This window comes from Vicugna pacos, chromosome 1 (genome assembly GCF_048564905.1).
Source record: "Vicugna pacos chromosome 1, VicPac4, whole genome shotgun sequence".
Lineage (NCBI taxonomy): Eukaryota > Metazoa > Chordata > Mammalia > Artiodactyla > Camelidae > Vicugna > Vicugna pacos.
In genome coordinates, this window is record NC_132987.1 from 22,914,820 (window position 1) to 22,939,921 (window position 25,102).

A 25,102-nucleotide genomic window follows, 5' to 3' on the forward strand; every position below is an offset into this window, starting at 1 on the left:
CTCTGTAACCTCTCATCCCAACAGTGAGGAACACAATTGCCACCATTCATTACCCATGTACTTAATTCTTCAAGTAAACATTACACGTGTAGTCATTTCAGAATTGTTGATCTATATATGCTTGGGGAAAATTGTATCATTTCAAGTTCAGTGCTTAAGTATACTTCCTTTTACTTTAATCTTCTGGATTCTGCTCATTTCCAAAGTTATTTAGATCAGCATCTTTTTCCTCTACCCCATTCAGTAAAGTTAAGGTTACTTCTCATCTTTGTAATGCAGTTAGGTTGTTTTATCATACTTTCCTTTCCATCCTGAAATCCCCTGGTCTAATACATGATTCTTCTTTTAATTTGCATACATTAAGTTCACTATTTGCATGCACCGTAAGGTTCTATGGATTTTACAAAATGCATAGTATCATGTGTCTGCCACCACAGTATATACAAAATATTTTAATTGCCCTAAAGAATCCACTGTACTTCACCTATTTACCCTCCCCATGTACCCCAGCAAATACTTATCTCTTCACAATATCTACAATTTTGCATTTTACAGAATGTCCTACAATAGGAATCATACAGTATGTACCAAAACTGATTTAGTCAGTAAGCAAAACATGTTTAAAATTCATCCTTTTTTGCATAATTTGATAAGTCATTCCTTTTTATCTCTGAAAATTATCCCATTGTATGTATGACTACAATTTGTTTATCCATTCAGCTATTAAAGAACATCTCAGTTGCTTCCATCTTTTGGTGACTGCAAATAAAGTTGCTAATATTTGCAGGCAGATTTTGTGTGGACATACTTTTTCAAATCAGTTGGGTAAATACCCAGTAGCATAATTACCAGATCTTAAGGCAAGATTATGTTTAGGTTTGTAAGAAACTGCAAAACTGTCATCCAAAGCAACTGAACTATTTTGCATTCTCAAAAACAATTAATGACAGCTCCTCTTACTCTGAATCCTGACCAGAAATTAATATTGTAAGTTTTTTGGACTTTAGTCATTCTAATTGGGATGTGGTGGTATCTCACTGTTGTTTTAATCTACATTTTCAAATGACAAATGATGGTGCACATATTTTCATATACTCATTTACCATCTGTATATCTTACTTGGCAAGTTGCCTGTTCAGATCATTTTTAAATTAGGTTTGTTTTCTTACTCTTAGGTTTAAGTGTTCTCTGTATGTTTGGGTTGTAAGTCCTTTATCAGATATGTGATTTGCAATTACTTTCTGCAGTCTGTGGCTTGTCTTTTCATTTTTTTAAAGAGACGAAATTTTTAATTTTAATAAAGTCCAACTTCTCAATGTTTTTCTTTCATGTATCATGCTTTGGGTACTAAATATAAAAAGAATTATCAAACCCACGGTTGCATAGATTTTTCTCCTAAAAATTGTATTGCTTTGCATTTTACATTTAAGGTCTTTGATCCATTTTTAGTAAATTTTTCTGCAAGATATAAGGTTAAGTGTCTAGATTCATTTTTATGCATATGGATATTTATTTGTTGAAAGGTTTATTCTTTCTCCATCCAATTGCCTGTGCACCTTTTAAAAACTAACCAGTTGATTACATTTATCTGAGTCTGTTTTGAGCTTTCTCTGTGGTTTTCTGGATTTATATGTCAATTATTTTGCCAATATAATGGTCCTTTGAATTCCTTAACTGTTCTTCTTTGGTATTGTTGGCTATATGCATATTTTGTTTTTCCATTTGAAAATTAGGTCAGTTTATATATATTTATAAAATAGTTTGCTGAAATTTTGATTGAGTTAGCATTGAATCTATGAATCTGTTGAGAAAAGTTATCTTAATATTGACTTTTCCAATCCATGAACATGGTATATGGGTCCATGTAGGTTTTTGATTTCTTTCATCAATATTTTGTAAGTTTCTACATACAAATTTCATACATATTTTGTTAGCCTTATTTCTAGGTATTTCATTTGGGAAGTACTGCAGATGACATTAAAAATTTTTAATTTCATTTTTACATTGCTGGTATACAGTAGTCCCCCTTATCTGGGGGGATACATTCCAAGACTCCCAGTGGATGCCTGAAACCGCAGATAATACTGACCCCTCTATATACTGTTTTTTCTTGTGCATATACCTGCAATAAAGTTTAATTTATAAATTAGGCAGAGTAAGATATTAACAATAATACTAAAGTAGAATAATTATAACAACGTGCTTAAAAGTTATGTGAATGTGATCTCTCTCTGTCAAAATGTCTTACTGTACTGTACTTACCTTTCTTGTGATAAAGTGAGCTAATAAAATGCCTGTACAATGAAATGAAGTGAGATGAATGGCACAGGCATTGTGATGTAGCATTAGGCTACTACTGACCTTCTGATGATATGTCAGAAGGGGGTTTATTCAGCTATGAAGATGTCGATGGTTTGATGCCAAGAGCAGAAGATGTTGACAGTTGGGTATCCTGGGCAGGACAGAGCAAAACAAATCAAGATTTCATCACACTACTCGGAACAGCATATGATCTAAAACTTATGGAGTGTTGATTTCTGGAATTTTCCATTTAATGTTTTTCAACTGTGGTTGACTGCTGGTAACTGAAACCTCAGAAAGTAAAACCATGGATAAGGAAGAACTGCTGTATATGAAAGTAATTGACTTTTGTATAATCTTATATACTGAAAACTTGCTACACTTCCTTATTAATTCCAGGAGTTTTCTTGTAGCATCTTTGGAACTTTCTACATAGTTGATTATATTATCTGGGTAAGAAAACAGTTTTATTTCTTCCTTTACAATCTATAAACCCTTCCTATCTTTCTGTATTTCTCCTCTCTCTCTCTCCCATCTTCTCTCCCTCCCTTCCCTCAAGTCTCTCTCCCATTGTCTCTCTCCTTTCTTCCTTCCTCCCTTCCTTTACTTCACTTCCCTTCCCCTTCTTCCCTCCCTCCCTTTCTTCCTTCCTTCTCTCTTTTTCTTTCCTTTCTTCCAACCTACCAACTTTCTTTCTTTCTCTCTTCCTTCCTTCCTTTCTTTCATTCTTTCTTTCTTTCTTTCTTTCTTCCTTTCTTTTTCTTTCTTTTTCTTTCTTTCTTTCTTTCTCTTTCTCTCTTTCTCTCCCTCCCTCCTTCCCTTCCTTCCTTTCTTCTTCTTTCCTGGAAGGTTATTAATTAATGCTCAAATTCTTTAATAGATACTGGGGTATTCAGATTATCTATTTTCCCTTGTGTGTATTTTGCTATTTTTTGTCTTTTAAGAAATTGATCCACTTCATCTAAGTTATCAAATTTGTGGGCATTGAGCTCATCATAGTTTTTCTTCATTATTCTTTTAATGTAACCAGTAATGGAGACATCTTTTTCAAATGAAATGAAAAAAATTATGTTATTGATAATTTGTGGCTTTTCTCTCTTTTCTCTGTTAGTCCAGGAATTTATCAATTTTATTGATCTATTCAAATTAGATTTTGATTCTGTTGATTTTTTCTAATGTTCTCCTATATTCAATTTTATTAAGTTGCGCTCTAATTTTTATTGATTATTTTCTTATGCTTGTAACGGACATAAATTGGTCTTATTTTCCTAGGTTCCTAAGACAAAATCTTTGGCTATTGAATTCAGATATATGTATTTTTTCCTAATATGTGCATTTCATACTATAAGCTGACTTCTGAGCTCTACTTCTGCTGTTTCCAAAATTTGATAGGCTGCATTTTTATTTTCATGTAGTTCAAAATAGTTTTTAATTTACCCTGAAATTTCTTCTTTGATATTTTTTGTTATCTCAGTGTTGTTTAATTTGCAAATATCTAAAGATTTTCCAGCTATCTTTCTGTTATTTATTTCTAGTCAAATTTATCTATGGTCTGAGAACATACTTTGTTTGATTTCTAGTCTTTCAAATTTGTTAAATTGTGTTCTATGGCTCAGAATGTGTTCTCTCTGGATGAATTTTCTATGTGAGCTTGAGAAAAATGTGTAATTTGTTGTTGTTGGAGGAAATATTCTGTAAATGTCAAATATATCCAGTCAATTGATAGTGCTGTTTAACTCAACTGTGTCCTTACTAATTTTGTGCCTGCTGGATCTGTCAATTACTCATGGTCTAATTTCTCCACGTGTTTTAGTAGAATTTTCTATTTCTCCTTTTAATTCTATCAGTTTTTGCCTCATGCTTTTCATGCTCTGTTGTTCCATGTATACATGTTTGGGATTCTTATGTTCTTCAAGAACTGACCCTTTACCATTATGTAATACCCTTCTTTGTCCCTGATAATCTTGCTCATTTAAACATCCCTTTTTCTGAAATTAATAAGGTGGTATTCTTTTGATTAATTACAGCATGCATATATTTCTCCTATTCTCCACCTTTTACTTTTAAGCCATCTGAGTCTTTATATTGTTAAGTAGATTTCCTATAAAGAATATGTTAACACATTTTTTTCACTCACTCTGCCAATTTCTATCTTTTAATTAGTATAATTAGGGCTTCCTTAAATCTGAGTATTTCTAGTTCCTCCTTCTAGCTCCTTGTGATTTTGTTGTTACTTATTTCAGTTATCCATATACTATATCAACCAATATATTGTACCTTTTATTAATTTAAACAGTTATCTTCTAGATTACTTAGGAATATAAAATTAGATATTTTATTTTTATCCCATGATTCCTTCTCGAACCTTCTTTCTTTCTTAAGAGAGATCCAGGTTTTTGATCTGTATCATTTCCTTCTGACTGAAAAACTTCTTTAATATTTTTTGCCAGGTAGTCCTACTGGCAACAGATTCATTCAGTTTTGTTTGATTGTATTTTTCCCTTTACTTTTGAAGGATACTTTCACTGGATATAGGCTGGTGTTTTATTGATTTATTTTTTCTTTCCAACACTTTAAAAAATTTTATACCATCCTCTTGTGTGCATGGTTTCTGGTGAGAAATGTGCTCTAATTCTTATATTTTTTTTCCTCTATAAGAAAGGTGGCTTTTCCCTTCTGGTTTGTCTCAATTTTTTTTTATCTAAGATTTTCTTCAATTCCAAAATGGTATGTCTAAATGCACCTCATTTGGTATTTATCTTGCTTGGTGTTCTCTCTGGTTTGGTGTTTGTCATTAATTTTGGAAAATTCTCAGTCTTTATCACAGTAAATATTTCTTTTGCATTCCTCTCTCTTCTTTTTGTGTATATGCTACACCTTTTGAAATTGTCCCACAATTCTTGGATGCTCCATTTTCTTTCTTATCCTTTTTTTCTTTTTACTGACTTATCTTCAAGCTCCCTAATTCCCACCTGTGTTGTATCTAGTCTACCGATGAACCCCTTTAAGACTATTTTCTTTCATTTCTATTGCAGTGTTTTGGATTCCTCTCATTTACTTTTAAAATCATTTCTTAGAGTTTCCATCTCTCTGCTTATATTATCTGTTTGCTCTTGCATGATGTCCACTTTTTTTTCCATCAGAGACCATAACATGTTAATCATAGTTATTTAAAATTGCATCTGATAATTTAAACTTCTGTGTCATATCTGAGTCTGGTCCTGCTGCTAAGTTTGTCTCTTCAGACTGTGCTTTTTCTTGCCTTGTTGACAACTAGACGTGTTGTGTTGGGTAACAGGAAATAAGGTATATTACTGTGAGGATTTATTTTAACCTGGCTAGGAGTTAGGCTGTGTTTAATGTTTGCTTTAGCAGCATGTGCAGGAGACTTCAAATTCCCTTAGTGTCCTTGTTTTTATCTCTCCTCTTGGCTTTGGGATTCCTTAAATACATCTTACCAGAGACAGTCTGTATTTACCCTTTCAGCTGTAATTCATAGTATGTTTGGGGGCCCTATTGGTGTGGTGGTAAGGTGTGGTGGATGGCGAGTGTTCTGCAAGTTTATTGACTTTCCACCTCTTAGTGGGTCTGTACCTTTGGGCTTTACCACAGGTCCTTCTTCAGTTGTATAGCTTGCCTCCTCTTCATGAGACAAGAAGGCTAGAGGGAGTGAGAATGGGAGAAATGCCTTTTGCCCCACCTGAGATAAGGCTCTGCTCAATCTCTTCCTCTGGAGTCTATATAATATGGAGAATGCTCTGGGCATATCTCACAATAATTACTCTTCTCTCCTTGCCAGAGCCAGGAGAGGATCTTCCTCAGATCCTCACCTTGAGAATCTGGAGATAGAGCTATGAATATATTGGGGATCCCTTATGACTGTAGCCCCCAGAATATAGTTACTCTAAAGCTAATTCATACACAGTCTCCAGAAATTTGTCAAAATCACCAGTTACATTTTTCTGCCACTTTATGACTCCAGTAACTTCTGTTCCAGATAGGCACATGAGCAGATCTTGCCTGTGACTCCCTGGTGTGCCTGTATCTCCAGGTTTGGTGTTGCCCTGCAGCATAAGTTCTCTCTCTAATGGGTCAAAGAAAAGTCATTTGTTTTAATTTTTTTCCAGCTTTATCTTGTTGTAAAGACAGAAGTGACATCTGTCAAGCTATTTCCAGGAGCTGATCCTGGAAATCAAATAACCATAAAGTTCTGTAATTCGTACATCTTAATTAATGTTTTGCCATTAAAAAAAATTCTTTTGAATTGAAATAACTAGATTTGAGTCCATGATCCATTAATTACCATCTTGTGTCTTTGCAAGCCATTGAACTTCTCATCACCTTAATTTCTGTTCATCTATTAAATAGAAAAAATTATAGCGGCCATACCTGGGGTAAACTAATAGAGCTTAACAGCCAATAAGCCATTAATAAGCACTCCATGTTATAACAGAATTAATCAGACTTTACAATTTTTCTTCCAAATTTTTTTGTTGCTTTCTATTATTTTAGTTGTGTTATCACAACTATATCACCCTTACTTTGCATACTCTGAAAGATGTTATCCTAATATGTAGAAAATATCTTCACTTCTGTGTTGGTTAAATGATTAAAGCATCTTTCCCCAAACTAAAATCTTTGGGTCACTCTTTTACTGAGACCTTTTTTGATCAAACAAATGCTACATTTGCTTGCCATGCCTTATCTTCATTTTTTTTTTGGTAAAACATTTATTTGTAAATCACAAAATATTTATTTTGTAAAACACTTACTTGTTTTGTTGTTTTTATTGCCTCATTTAAATTAAACCCAATTATTTTGTAAGTCATTATTTCTTTGTATTGGTTTGGCAGATTTACATTTGACTTTTGTTCTTCTAGTAATTTTCTTTAAAGCTTTTGTCATCTATATTTGATATAACAAATCAAAATTTAAAATCACTTAAATCACTTACTTCCTGCTGTATAATCAAGCTCATTGAAATGTTTTAACTCCAATATCATTTTTATGGTGTTGTTTAGAATTGTCATTTCATTATGTTTGAATCATTTCTAATCTTAGTGTCTTCTGTCTTTTTAATAAGCACATGTTTTTATTTAAGCAATTATCTACGCTTTTCTTAGTTTAGCATTCCACTTTTTTTTTTGGCTTTAATTTTTGAAGCAGATTTTTTGAAGTTCTTTTGGTGAAGGACTAAGAGAGAGAAACTGTCTCAATCTTTGTCTAAAACATTTTATGTCACCTTCATTCTTGATTGATGGGTAAGTTGGATATAGACTCCTACACTTTTTGCTATTTCCCCTTGGCACTCAGAAGAATTAATTTCTCTAACTTCAGGTGTTTGCTGTTGCTTTCTGGAAGTCTAGTGAAAGTCTAGTTGTAATATGTTCACAGTTCATTTGATTTTCCTTTTGACAATTTGTCCTGCTGTCCTGAAATTATTCCATGATAAATGTATTGATTGGTTTTTTTTCACCCTGTACAATACTCTCCTTCCTTCAGCTAAATACTTATGGATTTAATTAACTTGGGAGACTTCTCTTCTGAGTCATTCATTTTTGAGGACTGCCTCTTTCCTATTCAGTATTTTGCCTGTTCTTTTTTTTTTTTCTATTCCACTTCAACACAGGATAAACCTTATTGTTCTATTCTCTGTGTCTTTTGTTTTCTCTTGAATAGGTTCATCTCTTTATATCTCTGTGTCTCTGTTTTATATGCTGTATGAATTGTTCCCTATACTTATTCCTAATCTATTTCCCAGTTAACTCAGTTTCCTTTTAGTTGATTGTAATGTGCTATTTATCATGTCAAATAAGGTTTTAATTTCAATGGCCCTAAGTTTCATTTTTAGAAGTTCTTATAACTTGGGTTTAGTTGAAATATGCTTCTTGCTTTTCCTGGCTGACCTGTTCTTTCAGTATTACTTGCAATATCTTTTGTATTATTTTAATCCTTCTTAATAAACATTTTCAAAAAATATTATTTGAAAATTTTCTGTTATCTATAGTTCTAAGGTTGTATAGTATCTAGCTTATCATTCACAGGGATTTTATTCAGTGATTTGTAGTGTCCGATGCTAAGTCATTATTGCCTCAGCTGTTATTTCTGCAGAGTCCCTGTATGCCCTAGACTCTGAAAGTCTCATCACACAGCTATTTTGTTTCTGCTGCTTTCTGAAGCCCTAGGAATTTCTTTGGTGCTTAGTTATCTGTTTATTTCTGTGTGACTGATCCCATGCCTCGAAGTTAGTATAAATTTGTTTCTCATATCCTTGCATGGGACAGGCTTAGCTTTAGTTTCTTTGTTTAGATTGCCACAACTTTTGTACTAAAGTTGGAAGAACTAATCCTTCAGTGGTATTTGTATGCCAATTTGTGTGTGTCTCCATTCTACTTTCTCCAAAACAGTGAAACTGTTTTGCCGCTATCTCCCTATTATATTATGCCCTCAAAGCAACAAAGTTGTCATTTTTATCTCTGAGTACTTAACATCTTCCTTTCCATCGTAGGTATTCAAAATTTTAAGTGGACAAGTACATGTGGTCAAATTTCAAATACTGGCTAAAGTTGGTATCAATTGAGTAAAACTAAAAACTAACAAGTTTAATTCAGTTATCTAGGCAGATAGTACTCTTCAGATTTATTTAATGAGGAATTATTTTTGTTTGCCATATAATCTAGAGCTTAATAACCTTAACATTATTGGTTAAGCCCAAATCATGTTCTTTTTTTTTTAATGCAAAGACAGCATATAATTAGAGTATATAAATACCAAATGGATGTATAAAATGTGTAACTATGACAAAACTTAAGTAAAGATGTATATAAAAAACATATATCTATATATAGAAAAAGTGAGTCTTTTTGGAGAGGATGGACAATTAGGTTTATTTATTTATTTACATATTTTAATGGAGTTGCTGGGGATTGAACCCAGGATATTGTGCATGCTAAGCACATGCTCTACCACTAGAGCTATACCCACCCACAAGCGAGTTTCTTATTTCAAGAATATGTAATAAAATTTGAATTATATTTCTAAAGAATACTTTGTTACACTGTGGTCCTTTCAGTCTCTTTTGTTAGCTATGCTGCGGGTGCCCATGGGAGCTGGGCATGCAGTGGGGGCTAGAATTCATGGAAGAGCTCAGTGCTCACTGAAGGAGTATTTCAGAATGCCAGTAGGTGTGACAAATTCAGGAGTTTAAATGGAATGTTAATAAGTCATTTAGCATTTCAAGAACCTTGAGAGACTATTAACTGTTATTTTTTTAGATGAAGTAAACAATATTCCTTTATTTTTCACAGTTTGATTTTAGGATTTCTGTAAGTAATGAAAAGAAAAGTGGATGAGTCAGTTGAAGTGTAGGGACTGATTAACAGAATGGAGTTTCATAGATAAACTAAAAGTAGGAAAAGTAGTTGGGAAAGAAAATTTTTTATTGTGTGGAAGGAGGTGGTAGAAAGTGAAATTATCACAGACCTGTATATTTAATAACCATCAAATCCAATAATTGTAGAGCGTTTTAGCTCTTAGATAATTTTTATCATTGCGTTTAGAGAAATACTGCGCTAGAGTAATGCTATTTTCTAACTCCTGTTTGTGTTTGTTTTTTATTTTAACACTTTTAGATGTGCTTGTTGTTGAGCTGAGGTCATCATTCTGTCCATAGTGTAATGTATCCACAGTTATAAATGATTTGCCTCACAGGAGTGTCAGTAAATATTCAGATATGAACCACTAAAATCCCTGTATTAAATGTGCTTTCTCAAGAGTCTATGACGATTTGTTACTATTATGTGACTATTTTATGTAAAGAAACACTCAATTTCAGTTTTTGCATCAGCATTAACCTACATTTTTCTATGCAGACCGAATATTTCATATGAACAATGACTGAAACAAACTTCGATATACACATGTTGCAGGTTCAAGGTGAAAATAATAACAGGTTTTAACAAAATGGATCTTTCTCCAAAGACCTTTATGTCACAAGTGTTGCTCAATTTTTTCGTTTGTCATAAAGCAAAATATACCGCTGTGACATGCTTTATGTCTTCTAATATCTTGAGGCAAACTGGCTGACAAATGTATTATTCTCTCATAAAGAAGAGGAGGTTTGCAGCTGCATTACCCATGCTGGCCCAAACTGCTGCTTTTGTTCATGCCGTCTTAACTGCTGTAGAAATCGTTTGTGAGGTTCACACCATAATGCCGACTTCATAATGCTGTTTTGTTCTTTCTGCAAAGATTCACTGTCATACATTACATATGCCCATAAATCTCTCAGTAATTGTATATTGTTTTTCTGCTCCCTCTACAGTTTACCCGTTGTATTCAACTTTGAGCTTATTCAGCTTTGTACAGTGGAACGGCAGGTTTATGGGATGTTGTAAAGCTGAGGAAAGTAAGGCAATTATTTTTAAGCCTTTGTAAGCTATTTGGGAAAAGACATTTGCCACAAACATGGTATGAGGACCAATTCTACCAGGTATAGGTTTACTCAGATTTTTATTTGAACTCTTTCTAAAGGAGTGAGTGTTACTATGAACTTCTCAAAAATCAGAAAATGCACATAAAAACTGGGAAGTTTTCATTACTTTTTAAGTAACAACCAAGGGTATCAGCTATATGAGTGATAAAATAACATGAGTGAATAAAAATTGTTTTTTGATCTAATGTGAGTGAACCAAAAAGATATTCTAAAGGAGCCATATGAATGAAAATTATCATCACCTACCTACAAGTTCCCTACCAAATGAAAATCTTCATGAACTAGCCAGTGTTAGTAATATTAATATTTTATATCGATTATATCTGTAGAACTAGTTGTAGACATTGAAGGGTCGCAGGATATGCCACCCTAAAGTATTTTGATTGCAGGAGTTCAGGACGGGCCACCCCAAAATGTGCCGCTTTGGTATATTGATTATTTTGAGCTGTAGGCATTTGCAAAACAGCAAACACAGGGAGAGGTTTTCTCAGAACTCCTCTTCCCTGCCTAAACACACTTCTTCCCAAAGGAACTCAGTTGTCATAGGTGCCTTCCTTGGGAAGACTGACAGAACAGAAGAAGAGAAGTTGATACCACACCTTGACAAACTGTCACACACAAACTACCACCCCTCCCTACTCTTCTTTTAAGGTCCCATTTCTCTTTCCTAGAAATCATTTTCTCTCCCCTAAGAGACCTACATACCCTCTCCCCTTTCCCTCTGAAGATGATATTTAATCCTGAATTGTAAAGCTACCTCTCTGAGAATTATTAGCTTTCCCTGGGTATCTCCCATGTATTCATGAGGTATACATGTTAATAAACTTCTGTTTGTTTTTCTCTTATTAATCTGTCTTTTATTGCAAGAGTTCTCAGACAAAGACTCAAAAATGTAGAGTGGAAATTAATTTTCCAGTTCCATGCTGTGTGGTCACTGTGATAGGTAAAATCTGTACAGCCCAGATATCTATGTGTTTATAATATGTGAAATACACAACTTTAACTGATACATGTGAAGAATACTAATTTTATGCAAAAAGTAAATGCATAGACTGATAAATGCTATAGTATATATAGTGGTAAAGAAATTTGATGTTTGCATTAGAATACTTGTGTTTAAACTTTAGCTTGTCCATCAACTCTAACACTGACATGAGGATCAAATGAGATTAAAATAAAGCCCTTTGCCCACCCCTCTGCCTTAAAGATCTACAAATGCTACAGTGAACTTTGTTATCCATCTTCAGTTTATTCCTTCTAAGGGACTCATAATAACCCTTCATTACAGATAAGGGAATACTCTTGTCCAGACTTTATTATTTTTCTAGATTCTGAAGATCTTTCTGTTTCCCTCAAGAGGACAATTCTTAATGGATTTTGGATCATTAATAAGGAAGTAATATTATTTGCTTATAAATATTTAAATACCAAGATTGTATCATTAAATTTCACCAGAGGCTGGCTTTTACTCCAATGTTATGAGAACAATCCATGCCTGGTTCTTTGCAGGTTTCTCTGGTGACCTCTATACTGCTTGAATTCTAGACATAGAGATGACTTAGGAGAATCACTTTTTACTTCTTAAAAAACAAATCAAATCTATAAATAGGATCGTGGCCTGTCATGTCTCGGCTACCTTGGTTATCTCCAGTGACTAAAATAGGGCTTGAAATTTTTATTTCCTAACCTTCATGTTGGCGTTGACAGAATGTTTCATCAGATGTAAATTAGTCCATGAATCAGAGAAGCTCAGTTTCCCTGCGGTCTCCTGGGTTTATTTCCCTTGGTCCCCTCATCAGAATCTTTTCTGATTTTTCTTTGTAATTACACCTAGAAGTACACATTCATTCAGTAAATAGCTCCTGCATGACTGAATGACTGAATGAGTGCTTGTGGCAACTCTCTGTTTGCTTACCAATAATTCATGATTCTCTCCAGCAAGTAAATTCTCCTCAGAAGAAGAGCATTGCCCTTTCTGCTACCTATGGTTGTCTATGTCACTTTTTTTTTAACATTTTTTAATTGAGTTATAGTCATTTTACAATGTTGTGTCAAATTCCAGTGTAGAGCACAATTTTTCAGTTATACATGAACATACATATATTCATTGTCACATTTTTTTCTGCTGTGAGCTACCACAAGATCTTGTATGTATTTCCCTGTGCTATACAGTATAATCTTATTTATCTATAATACATTTTGAACTCCCAGTCTGTCCCTTCCCACCCCTGCCCCCTTGGCAACCACAAGTTTGTATTTATGTCACTTTAAATACATGCCAGGCATTATTTTCTTTTCTCCCAGGTCACAATGAAAACAGCTTCCTCTTTTATGTAGGGATTTGGAAGCCATGACTAGCTCTTTGAGCAGCATTCTCCACTCTGTCTGAAACGGCTGCTTATCATATCCTTCTATTATTTATCAGTTCATTCTAATAGTTACCAGAGTACTGTGGACTATCAACAGCAAGACCATGGCTGATGTTCAGTGGCTGCTGCCCCCAGGTTTGACTCTCTGGTGCACACACACCCCCACAGATAAACACTTAATTGTTTCTATTGGCCCTGTCTGAAGATTCCACAGAAACAAATGATCACTTATTAAATTATTTAGTCAATTAGAAAATCCCACTGGCTTAAGGTTTAATGAAATTTTCTTTTATTTAAATAATATAGATAATGAAAAAAGTAGCATTTATTTTCCTTTTACATTTATTACAAGCAATTTAAAAATAGATGTTACAACCAATAAATGAAGGTTATGTTTTATGTAACCAGGTATTCTTTGCTTTAATCACTCCCCAGTTATATAGACTACAGTAGAGATTTGTACATAGTGAACAACTTGAAATTCTTCCAACAGATTGTCTTGTCATTTCTGCAAGTTTTAGCCCCACGAGGCAGCTCCCTTCTGTGATATTACCTCTTTCTCTCCTCCCTAGAACTCAGAAAACAAAAGCAAAACAAGACAAAACAAAACAAAACAGTCATAATTTCATTAAAGTTCCTCCTAATACTTCTCATTAAGGTTAAGTATTTATCCATTAATACGCTTGCCATCTCTTTCTCTGACAAGAGCGTAAGATTTTCAAAAACAGGGATCATGTTTTACCAGTTCTTTCCCCTGCCTACGTAACACCTGGAAATAGTTACTATATAATGGGTGCTTATAGAATGATACCCGAGGATGACTCCTGCCTCACTCCAAACTGTGAACTGAACTTAAGACAAGAGCAAAGATACTTCCCTTTTCCAACTGTTCCCTGATTTGGACACCATCCAGAGCTCATCATCCAAGCTTCCCAGATACGCTCTGGGTCTTATTTGATTACGCGCCAAGTTAAGACCTTCATCTCTGAGCCTAGATCTAAGAGGATGCATTTATCTGTCACTCAGCACCAATGACTTCAAGTTAATATTTCATGCCTCGCCTCATACTTACTTTTCGAATGTAATCCTGGATTTTTCCACCATCTCCATCATATAGCCCTGCCTTCAAATGTGCCATGTCTTTCGTCTTGAAAACAAAGTCTATGGAATGATACTTTTTATTTTTAATTCATCTTAATATCTGTGATTGTAAATTATGAACTGTTTTGTCAGTTCTTTCATTTCCATTCCTGTTGTGAGTTTTCCTGGCCAAGTCTTTATATTCAGACTATTGTGCCGTCTCTCATTCTTCTTGTTGTTTTTGTTGCTATTTTAAAATTGCAGCATGGTTCATTGTAGTGAAAAATTCTCCTCTCCTCATGTTCCTTGTTCATTTCCTCAAGTGACACCACATTACTTTCCAGAAGTTGTCAAAGTTTCTTGGATTGGCCAGCAAGGCTTTCGTTGATTAAGCTACTTATTTATCCAAATATCTCCTGACTCATTCCCTACCATTTGTTCCTGCCAGAACAGAGTCCTCACTAATCCGTGACTGTACCGTGCCCATTTCTGCGTCTACATTTTGGTGGGATATTTGCTACTGACTTATCCCCTCATTTTCTCTTCCCATGTCTGCCTTTTCTCATAGTTTATTTGTTTGTTTTCCCTGTACAGCATTTTCCAGTTACTTTAGTTGTGTTAGTTCTGGGCCTGGACTCATCAATGTTTGAAAGAATTTATTCAAAGGTTAGTAAACTTTGGCACGTTGTGAAAAGTTGGCATTATAAATATAAATATAAACTAGCTTTTTCTCTACTACTGAATTCCACTGTGCCAAGTGCCCAAAGATAAGCATAAAGTGTCATGACAGCAGGAAGGATTGGAGCTGCTACTGTCTGCACCGTTTTACATCCTATGTCGCCTTGTGTGGTTTTAATTTTCTGGAAGGAAGGATGTACGTACTATGCTTCTTTTGTTCCCCACACAGCACCCGGCACACTGTAACAGCACAGCATCTCAGTAGAAGTGTGTTGATTTGGCTTTTGTTTGATTCTGACTTTAATCATCAACCTTAAAAATCACATTGTAAACAATGACCAGGATGTTAATATAGTTCCAACACTTTTTGTTTGCATTCATTTCTAAAGGGAAATTCGAGAGCACTAATTTTAAAGTACTTAGATTTGCCTTTGAAATGGGATTTCATGCATACCTTTGAACATAAGAAGGTCTTACAAATCAAACAATGTAACACTTGCATAGGCTAAAAGGAGCTGAAACACGGGCTCCTTTTCTCATTCCTGGACATGTTCTCTGCATCCCAAATCACATTTAGCTCAGCCAGATTGCTTTCAGGAGATGATGCTACTCAAACTTTTTCTGGAGCAGAAATGTTGACGTTTCAATAGTTCAGAGAACTTCCTCTTTGAGGTACAAGAATTTAAGAGCAAAAACTTTCAGATATTAATGACGAAATAATGCAAAAATATATTTGGTTACTTAAGGGTTGTCAAAAATAACTTGTTGGAAACTGTAAGTACTACAGGTACTACAGGATTCCTCATAGTCCTGCCTCTTTCTGTTTCCTCTTTAAGGATTTTTGTGTTACAGCCGACCATAGAAATATATTAAATTAATCCATATGAAAAACAATACACAAACTAATATTAAATTATGTTATATTGATATTATGATATTTCCTTATTTTTCACTAGAATGTAGCTCCTTAAGGCAGATATTTTGCCTTATTCAATGTTGTATATCCAAAGTCTAAAACAATAATGGTATAAAGTAGATACTCAGTAAATGTTTCTGGAATGAATTAATCGATATTTTGTATGGTTTTGTAAAGAAAAAGGTGGTGTTATAAAGAAGCAAATGTGGACTCCTTCTGCTCAGTAATTAAATCTAGTGAAAATCAGAGTTATTTTAGATTCAGCCAGCTTATGCTCCGTTTTTCAAATGTTTTGCATTAGCAAAACCTTTAATGAGTTTGGCCTAAAGGAGTTTTTCTACAATCCATATGTTTCTGATTCCCACAGATTTAGCTCTTACCAAAACTATTTTAATTATTTATTTGAGTTCAAAGAAGCCTTTTGAAAGGTTTCATTAAGGAAATCGTGTCTGACTTTTCAAAATAAAAAGTCTCATTTTTCTCAACACTTTTTAGGTTACATCTTCAAAAATCTATAATCATTCTGAGATTCTTTATTTTTATGCAAGTCCCCTATTTCTATTTCTAAAGTCATTGGAGTGAAGATGTCTTATTTAAGTTAAATCAACAAACTCTCTGTAACACCTATCTTCATTTCTAATGAGGATATTGCAAAAATTTATAATAGCTTAGTGGCTTACAAGTTAGCCACGTTTATTTAAATAAACTATACCTATTAATCTTATAAATGAGTTGCTATATGGAGAAGTTCTAAGTTTGCCTTAGAAATGGATTTTGGGTTTATGTATGTGAGAGTTGAAGAGAAACAGAAGAAAGAAATCCAGACAATAACAGATACAGCAATTCTCTCTCCCAACCATGTTTAAATTCACCATGTCACTAATAAATGCATTTTTTGAGAGAATGTTTAAATTCAGAGATTTCTTCTTGGTTCTTATTTTCAGCAAAATGAAGATGTTTAAACCAATAAAATTAAGGATAAAACATTAATTATATCAATATACACAGCCTCCATTAGTTTAACTACTGTAATTTTATTTATATATTTAATATTTTAAAGATTAGTCATATCCCTGTTGTGTAGCAGAGGTGGAGGAGTATATACGTTAATTTTTAGTGAATTCAAAAACAGCCCTGGTGTGCTATGAGTACGTAATGAATTAGGTGTATTCAGTCAATATCTCTGATTAACTTAGTGCTAAAAAAGAAACTAAGCCTCTGTCTTTTGCCTATTTTCATGGATTAAGTACTTTATGGAATATTCTTCTCTATGGTGTCCGATATTTTCAAGTAAAGGAAAATTTCATTTCTATGGGATTAAGTAGTTGGATAAAATAGATTATACAAACAATTCAATTCTTATATTTCTATATTCTAATGCAACACTATATATAAAATGTAGACTATTTAATATATGAAGTAGATAATTTAATGAACTAAAATAAATAAAATGACAAAAGAGTACCTATAGCAGTCATGTGATAACATGAAGGAACTCTATTTTGAACTCTTTTTTTTGGAAATAAGAGAATTTCTGAAATGTAAAAGTTTTTATTATATTGTCCACCTTTTAGTAATTTGGGTGAGAACATACAGGTATATCTACTTAATGTTCATTATTATTAAATATTAGTAGTATATTTTTAGCATACACATATAAACCAAAGTAGACAAAAGCATAAATCCCCATGCGTTAAAAATGTATGTAAGATTTTAATCTGTTTAACATGTCTCCCAGAACATGGAAACATATTCTAAAGCATTATGTAAAAAATCATAAGCTGAAGCTTAGACTCAATGTGAAAGCTCATTTTATAAGTAATAACATTTTTAATATAATTAATTTTCTCCAAAATTTGAGAACATAAAATAAGCTTGCCGTGTACAGGGAAAGTGGTGGCAGAGCTGAAGTTCAGGAATAGATGCAAACTTTATCCTTTGTCATTTCAAGTCTGAAAATGTTGTGTATAACGTGGTGCATTATCAAAAACGAAGAAAGCAAAGAAAAGGTCAAACTGTTGTATTAATATGTGATATCAAGATGCAAGGTTTTAAAAAACTCTGTACTTTCCACCTTCACCGGAAAATGAGTTTACAAAAACAGGTTACATGGTGTTTTTCTTTGTTAGGAAAAAGTGACGAACAATACTATGCAATTTATTTTGGCACATTACTCTGATTTTAGTTATTATGTAAGTTACAAATTTACCTCAAAGTGCAGAGAAGTTAGAAAAAAGTGCTCTGGAAATACTGTAGTGTAGGTTTTATGTGTCTTGAAGCCTAGAATGTTAGGGGTCTAACTTTTGATGAGAATCATATCAAAGATAGTGATGACTTAAATGTGTTTTAATTAATCCCTTTGAGGTAGAAGAAGTTGGACTGAAATCATAATCATTTAGTCTCTAAAAAGAGTCATTATCCAGGAGCTTGGAATCCCTGATTTTTTGGCTTTGGTCATTATAATTTGATTTTTTTTTAATGCTGCTTATAAATAGGCTGACTAAATATGTTTAGGATTAGAAAACAAGATTCAGTATTTTTTGGTTGGCATTTCTATGTTTTGCCCTTGCCTTATTAAAACCCTGAGCACTGAGAATGTTATAAAACCAAATTTTATAGCATTTTCTAATTGAAAAAGATCTTAGAGATAATCTAATCTAATCTATTTATTTTCTGTATGGAAATAGGCTCAGATTAGATAACCATCTTTACTAAATAATACTTTTTTTTTTACTTGAAGTTCTTAAATTCTTCCTCTATAAATTATTCAAAGGTTGTTTTCTTTAAGGCAGGGAGAGCATAGCTCATAGAGCTCATGCTTAGCATGCACAAGGTCCTAAGGTTCAATCCCTAGTCCCTCCATTAAAATAAATAAATAAACTTTATGAAACTACTGATTAACAGCATTTAATTGAACACTATCTTCATTACAAAAATAAATATTTTAAAGTGGACAGAATTTGTGCAAATCAATGACATTTTCACTAGCACTAAAATAATTTTCAGGAAAATAAACATGTTTTTTAAAAGAAGGAAATATTATACAGAAAAGCATATGCTCAGTTAAATAAAGGAGACTATTTTTAGGTGACTGCTGAGTAGATCAAGAAAGAAAGAAAGAACCAGCCAGACTGTTCTCAGGCAAAGCTATTTTCAGGTAGAAAATCCTAACAGGGTTGATGCAACAAATATGATGACCATCTGTTTTTGTTCCTACAGATAAATTAGGCTGTCAAGGTTTAACAAAGCCATGTGTCGGGTTTTTTTTCTTTTTTTTTCTTTTCCAAAGAAGTATTTATAATTATTGCTTTGAAACAGAAATTTTATTAATAATATTCATAATAAAATGTTTAATAATTACTGAATGCTAACCATGTGCCAGACATTACTCTAAGCTCTGTGCTTCCAGTATCTCATCTAATAACTAAGACAACACTTTGAGGGAGGAGGTATTGCTGTTTCCTTTGTCTTATTCATCATGTAGTTGAGAATAATTTTAAGCTCTTAGTCTTAATTACAGCACTAAATTGAAACCAAATGCTGGAGAGATCTTGCTAAGTTTCAAAAAAGTGAACAAAATCATATGAAACTCTTATTTCAACAGTTAAATCCTACTGTCCTTCAGATTTTAAGAGAGGCTGGTATGCAATAGCTAGATTTTATTTTTTTCCTCGAGACTATGGTCTTCCCAGTTGAGCTCTGACAAGAATGACAACTTCTCACAAAGACTGATATCTTAGTCCATTCAGGCCATTATAACAAACTACCATGGGCCAGGTAGCTATGAACAACAGAAATGTATTTCTCACAGTTCTAGATGCTGAAAATCCAAGATCAAGGTGCCAGCATGGCTGCCTTCTGGTAAAGGCTCTCTTCCTGTTTCATAGCCAGCACCTTCTCACTGTGTCCTCACATGGTGGAGGGGCTGGGGGTCTCTCTGGAGAATCTCCTATAAGGCAGAAATCCCAGTTATGAGGACTCCATACTACTGATTTAAGCAAACAAAGGCTATACTGTTACATTTGGGGGTTAGGATTTCAACATATGAATTTGGGGAAGACACAAATATTCAGACCATAGCAAATTGAAGACGCTCATTTTTTTCTTTTTATCTTGTTATCCTTAACTTTTAAAAACTACATCCATGTTCATTATTAATAATTTGAAAATGTGAAATTATTTAAAAGAAGAAATTAAAAATTGCCCAGTGTAAAAGAGGTACATTCCTGTTTATCTAAAATATTTGTTTTTTTATACATACTTACTTAATACAGTGCCTAGAACATCGCAGTGGTATTAGGATTGTAAGACAGAAATCATACCAATATATAGGAAGATAGATAACAGATTTTTCAGACATTAGTGATTCCTTTGTTCTCAAGTTCCTAAATGAAGTTTTGTGGTATGAATATCAACTTTACACCAACCAGAAAACAGAAGTCAGCACAATGTACTTGGCAGAACTTTTCATTGAACAATCAAATGCATTGCCTAAGAAGCACTATTTTATTTTCCTTTAAGTGCATGAGGATTATTCTTTACAATAGAAAACTCTATACTGCAAATATAATGATGCAATAAACTTTACTGGAAGCTGATAATATTTAAAAACTTGTAAAGGACAAAAGTATTTCAACAATGAACATTAAATTACACCTTTATCAATTATGTATAGTGCAAGTTATTTCTGACATTGTCCTTTGGTTAAGTGTCAATTGAAAATACACAGGTCATTTTATTTGTACATGTTAAATTGTTCAGTCACCGGCTGTTTTGTGAATAAATCAAGCACCTTTTTCATAAGACAAACATCAACTCAGAACAGTTATTGAGAGCATTGGGAGACAATGCTAATGCATTTCATGCTTCAAGGGATACAGCTGCCAAAAATTCATAGCAATCAATCAACATCTTTTCCGCTGTATTTCATATCTTAAACAACCCTCCAGGGGTAATTATTATGAGTAGATTTTCTTTTTTTAGATAAAGTTGCTGGATATATTGATTAACCTATTGTTCCTCTGTGACTGCCTCATATGTAGCTGAAACATTAAAGCTATAATCAGTTTTTCATTTAAAGGAAAAAATTGAAAACCCACTCCAGACAATTTAACACAATTCATTGCTTTTGAATAGAACTACGTTTTTGTGAGTGCTATTATAATCTACAATTCAGAACTTGAAAACTGAACAAAGGAATGAAAATGGATAAAGGATTTATTTTTGACAGCCAAGAGATTTTGCTTTGAATTCTAAAACACGTTTAGGTGGTCACTGAGAGGACCCCAGGGAAAAGGAGTATCTGTGAGAGAAGCATCTCAGCTGATTGAAACAAGTAGATACAAGGGCAGGTCATAGCTCTTCAGTTGTTCATGGAAATGACTCCTTAACTGTAGATGCAAAAATGATGTGCACTGTATGTCAAAATCCTCAAAGAAAGGAAGGACAGCCGACCAACCTACCATGCAGTTCGCCTCCATTTTAAAAGACCTCTTGCTCCTAACCATCATAACAGCCATATTGGAATGAAATCATCTAAACAAACATTTCAGCATAATGACTCCAGTGTATGATACATCCACAGCCTAACTTTCTAAACAATGGTTAGAGGGTACTTTCCAATTCAGAAGTTTCAAACCAGCAATCTTAGACTAAATAATGACCTATAGATGTGTTTGGTTTGGCCCACGCAGTAATTAAAACAAGGGTTAAGTTGACAATATTTAAAAATTTGAATAATTTGTATAAAACATCTTTATTTTACATTTTTCATGAAAAGGTAGACCATCTGACAGGCTTGCGCCCACATTACACTTGGCAATAAGCTGAGTAAAGAGAACTGTCCCGTTTCCTGAATGTCTTTAGATGCCTTCCTGAAGGCATATGGATTCCTATAAATACTGCCAACTTTTATCTCATTTATTTGTGAGCAAGTCTTATTTCTCACTGTTGTCGGCTTCTTAAAAAAAAGAACGATTATCATATCCTCGGCAATGTCTGGTACAAGACTTCATACAAAGAAGGAACTTAGTAAATGTCCCATGCCTATTAATATATGTGAAATAATTTATCAATCAAAAAATTAAGTTAGTACATCACTTAGTAGGGTTTTGAATGTAAAGGTGTTTCCAAAAGATAATGAAATTGAAACATATTGAAAATACTTATCTGTAAAAGCTTTCCTGTAAAACCTTGTAATCTGTTTTAAAATTTGCAGAGAACTTGTTTACAGTGGTTTTGAAACTATTATCCGTTAGCAGAGAAACCTGTTGGTTTGTCCAAGTGGAAAGTAACATGGACGCCAGATACGTGTAGAACAGCTCCCCCTGTTGAAGCAGGAGTGAAATATTCAAGGCCACTCAGCTAAGCCGGCTTCTTGGTCTTAATGCAGTTTAAAAACATCACCTAGATTTCGTGGATCAGTTTGGAAACCACTAATCCTATCAGATTTCCCTTATTTGAGAAAAGAGGAAATTGATGTTCAGAGAGGATAACAATTTTGCCTATTATGAGCAGACCCAGGATTACTGGTTTACAAAGCTTTATTCTAAAACATATGGGAACTGAAAATGTTTGTCAAGACGCTTTCCCTGCCTATAAAGAAAATAAAAGGAAAAAAGGGAATGTATGAAAAATAGCCATATAAACAAGCACCATACAGCTAAGTATTACTCAGGAAATTAAAAATGTCTCTAAAAACAAAGGCAAACATTGGAGATTTTGTTAATACAGTGTTTTTAGACTGTTTAGTCTGAATTACAGAAACACTGTTTTGTAATTGTACGTTCTACGTTAGGGTGTCTCAGCCTCAGCGGTATTGACATTTGGGACTGGATAATTCTTTGTTGTGGGGAGTCATCCTGTGCACTGTAGTATGTTTAGTGGCATCCTTGGCCTCTACCCATTAGATTCCAGTAGAACATCCCAGGATGTGATGATCAAAAATGTCTCCAGACATTGCCAAATATCCTCAGGGGAAAAAATTCCCCCCAGGAAAGAACTACTGCTCTGTATCAATATTTATAGATGCTAATTCTTAGCAAACAAGACTTCTACATGTATCCTCCAATTCTAATTATAAGATATAAATAAATTATAATAGTTTCCAAAATACTTGGAATTATTTCTAAATACCCTACAAGTATTTAAGTATTCATTCTTCAGTGTAGTGTTTGAAACAAAGGTGTTTTTGTATTTATTACTGAAGTAGAATCTGGACTTAGTAAAGTCATTTTAAGTCTATTCCTTTCTCTCTTAAAGATCAGGTATTAAGGAAGATGTCTTAGCCCGGGCATGTGCTGCACTGGGGTTACTTAAGCCTGATTGGTCCTTCTCTACAAATGCTAAGAATGGATGTCAGTCAGAGTTAGTACACAAAGCTTCTTTGCCAGGCATTCCAAAACATTCAGTGAGCACATAGGGAATATCTATTCTCATTTCCTGAATTTGATTAAAAATTTCTATTTGTTTAAAAAATAAAAATAAAAAAGCAACCTGATAGGTAACACACCACACATTATGTACTAGGCAACGTCCCAAGCATTTTATGTATATTAACTCATTTAGCTACCAGATATCTGGCCTCTAGAGTCTGTACGTTAATGTTCATGGCTCTGTCTCTCTTCTGGAATTTACATTAGTTATTTTTGATAATTCTCATCATATATTAGAGAAATATATATGTATTTGGTAAAACAACATCTTAATCCAACAAATATTTTGTTTGAACAAAATATAACTAATTTCCCTTATGATCCAAGAAGTTACATTCTCATAAAATACAGGTCCAGTTTATTTTCTGAATTGTAAATGGATTATATATGTACATACTTATATAAAATATCTAAGTATAGATATACATGTTATGTATTTTCCATACATGGACTCCTTTTTTTAAAAACTTTTTATTTTGACATAGTTTCAGTCCTATAGAAAAATTGCAAGACTCCCTCTCTCTCCCTGCCTTCCTCACCTCCCTTCTTTTTCTCCTTTTCATTCTTCTTCTTCCTCCTCTTTCTCTTTTTCTTTTTCTCTCTTCTCTTTCTCCCTTCTCTCTGTGTCTCCTGTAAAGTTGCTATTTTCTCCCTGTAATTGATATACAATTTGTGTGATGATACTTTATACCTATGCACATACCCCATTACTCTTCAGATTTTTACCTCTAGTTTTAGAATCCATTGATAAGCTTGCATGAAGTGACTACTGTTATCTTTTGAGGTGTAAAGAAATTACTCCAAAATGTAGCATCTTAAAACAGCAAACATTTATTATCTCACAGTTTCTGTGGGTCAGTAATTCAGAAACTGCTTCACTAAATGGTTCTAATTCAATATCTCTTCTAGGTGGCAAAAAAGATGTTGGCTGGAGCTATAGTCAATTTGAAGACTTGGCTGGAACTGAAGGAGTTGCTTTCAAGGTGGCTGACTCACGACTATAGACAGGTGACCTCTGTTCCTCACTGGCTGGCATATGATCTGAGCTCTTCTCCCATGCGTCTCCGTTGGGCTGCTTGTGTGTCCTCTTGACATGGTAAGTGCTAACCTTGGAGTGAATGATCTGAGAGAGAATAACATAGAAGCTTCAATGTGTTTTATACCTTAACCTCAGAAGACACACACCATAATTTCTACAGTATCTTATCCATTACACAGGCAATCTTATTCAGTGTGGGAGGGGAGTACATGGGGTGTGAATATCAAGAAGTGGGATAATTGGAGGCCATCTTGGATTCTGAGTACCACAATTACTTTTGTGATGGTTGACAAATGATTTTCTAATTCCGTTATTCCGCCTACATTGTTACTTGGCTTTCTTGGCTTTCTTGGCTTTCTTGGCTTTCTATAGTAAAGCAGAGCTTTTCTTTCTCTTTCACTTATTAAATTATGTATTTAATCAGTGTGACTTTATGAATTCTTACTCAATGGACCGTAATTACTTACAAAAATTATTTACTTTGTTGCTCAAATTTTCCCAGATTCATCCAGCTGTTTCCCCTTCAAGTTATTTTGTTTCCTTTTAACGTGTGTCCATTATGTCTTTGATTTAGCCATATTTTGAATTCTTTTTTTCATTGGCTTTCAAAGGATAGTTTGTGTGGTCCCCTAAATTCCCAGACCTTATCAAGGGAACCTTTTGATAAGGTCAAAGCTACTGTCATAGTATTTATAACTATGATCATATTTGCCTTTTTTTTTTTTTTTACTGTGGTAACATTTACACTAATAGTGCAAGTGATATGGTAGGAAAAATTGCTGGAACCTTAAC

At 33.7% G+C, this 25,102-nt stretch overlaps 1 long non-coding RNA gene across 1 annotated transcript in view; it reads left to right on the forward strand.

Moving 5' to 3' along the window:
• The window catches only part of LOC140695702 (uncharacterized), a 518,879-nt gene that overhangs the window by 157,047 nt on the left and 336,730 nt on the right, over positions 1-25,102 (forward strand). Inside the window, exon 4 of the long non-coding RNA XR_012071528.1 lies at positions 24,181-24,367. This is a non-coding gene — a long non-coding RNA (uncharacterized lncRNA). The remainder of the gene's footprint in view (positions 1-24,180; positions 24,368-25,102) is intronic.